This window comes from Brassica oleracea, chromosome C3, assembly GCF_000695525.1.
Source record: "Brassica oleracea var. oleracea cultivar TO1000 chromosome C3, BOL, whole genome shotgun sequence".
Taxonomy (NCBI): domain Eukaryota; kingdom Viridiplantae; phylum Streptophyta; class Magnoliopsida; order Brassicales; family Brassicaceae; genus Brassica; species Brassica oleracea.
Genome location: NC_027750.1, coordinates 31,714,793 through 31,717,332, shown reverse-complemented (window position 1 = coordinate 31,717,332; position 2,540 = coordinate 31,714,793).

Below are 2,540 nucleotides of genomic sequence, written 5' to 3'. Positions count from 1 at the left end.
GATATAATCATACAAAACCAAAAAAATCGATTTGGGATTCTTTCCTCGGCACGGGATCGATCGATCTATTCTTACAGATCGGTCGATCTGTGTAAATCGACCTTCGCCGATCGAGTGAAATGGACCAAGTCGATCAGTATATATTTCGCGTTTTTTTTTGTTCTGAATAATGATCGGGATCGATCGATCCACTATAACTTGTAAAGTGGGATCGATCGATCCCCCTTGTCGAACTCAATATATATCTTTTTAAAAAAATTACAATTTTAAGGGCATTACTGCCATTTTGGAAAAAAATAGTCTAATAAGACATAAAGTAGTATAAATTAGTCTAAAGAGACATAGTTACCATTTTTTTGCTCTAAAAAAACAGATTTCCCTTTAATCTTTTGCAATTCTATAATCATTTTATGATGTTTGAAGAGAAACATAAGCATGGCAAACACAATAACTAGGGTTTATTCGATAAATTCATAAACTTAAACACAGAAAACATATAATTAGCCCACTTTCGTGACTCAAAATCGTTTAATAGACTCAACTATTGGTTATTATAAATTGAAAGTATAAATCAAACCACTTTCTCCGAGGAACAAAGCATCGATTCTCACACAACTTGACCTTTTTTTGGAGAACTACTTTTATTTAGGACCTCAAGTACTTTTGTAAGTAAAGTTAGTAAAAGAGCATTTTCAAGAGTCAATTTGTTGAACCACCACTGATCCTCAAACACTTTCGAATTTAGGTAAACAATTTTGTTAATTTGTTCAAATATTCACAAAACTCCAAACGCGAAATTGTAGTGATCAACGCTACACTCTTTACAAAGATTAATAGAAAGTGAGAGAAAAGAGCATTTTTGTTGAATAAATTAACTAAATTTTTCCAAAGTGAATGAACACTATTTCATGGATAGTTTAACAAATATTTATATAGTAACACAATCATTTTGATTGTGGACTCAGACTGAAATTAAACTGTCTGAAACAATGACACTAATAGGCGCATTTGTTTCAAATATGAAAAATGAACTATTGTTTGTGATTGGTATTTTGAAAGTTAGTTTTACCATTTGACCAACTCAAATGCCTCATCTAACCTGTTTCATGCTTCTTTTATCTTTACCAGATTTTTTAACCGCACTACGCGCGGATAACATATTATATGTATTTCTCAATTCTAAAAAAATAATATATAATATTGAATTACATTATTTAAAGAATATAAAATAAGCCTACATAACATAAATATATTTTTAAAATTTTATTTGTGGAAATCATTATGTTGTTTGATTGTTGTACTTGATTCACATATTTGCATAGATATATTGTGATAGATGAATAACAATATTTTTATTATCAGTAAATAATATATATTTATTATATAATATAAGAAAAATAAAATTATTTACTTTTTAAACAAACTGTCTCACATTGGGGATTCGGTTATAGACATATCATATTCGAACGTGACATTTTTGCTGTTATCAATCTTCTTAACAGTCAAAAAACAAATCTGAATATCAAAACAATATCTCATACGATCTCTTTATGGAATAATTGCTCTGGAGAAATTGAATTTAGGCATAAAAAAAGACTGGAAATGGATGTGCAGATGTGTTATCTAAGTCAGCTTTACAAACTACTATTCATAGTTCATATATCATTTATGTCCATCTTTTTTAAAACATCTAGAAATAACTAATGCTAATTAATAATAAACTTTTGGCTGACAAAAAAAAAATCAAATTTGTTTAATTATCGCTTAATTTGTCTAACTGATATATGTATTTCTCAATTCTAAAAAAAATAATGTATAATATTGTATTACATTATTTAAAGAATATAAAATAAGACTACATAACATAAATATATTTTAAAAATTTTCTTTGTGGAAATCATTATGTTGCTTGATTGTTGTACTTGATTCACATATTTGCATAGATATTTGTGATAGATGAATAACTATATTTTTATTATCGATAAATAATATATATTTATTATATAATATAAGAAAAATGAAATTATTTACTTTTTAAACAAACTTGTCTCATGTTGGGGACTCAGTTATATAGACATATCATATTCAAAGGAGACATTTTTACAGTTATCAATCTTTTTAACAGCCAAGAAACAAATCTGAATATCAAAACAATATCTCATACGATCTCTTTGTGGAATAACTGTTCTGAAGAAATTGAATTTAGGCATAAAAAATGACTGGAAATGGATGTGCATATATGTTATCTAAGTCAACTTTACAAAGTAATATTCATAGTTCATATATCATTTATGTCCATCCTATTTTTTTTGTACATCATTTCTTAAACATCTTGAAATAACTGATGCTAATTAATAATAAACTTTTGGCTGGCAAAAAAAATCAAATTTGTCTAATTATCGCTTAAATATTTTATTAATATTGTCTAAGAAGCTTTCAAGTGATATCATAGTTTAGATTTTATTAGTTTTTTTTGTTAATTTTTAAAGTTTTTTGTATTTAAGATTTTTTTTCCATATTAAGCTTCTATTTCTTTCACA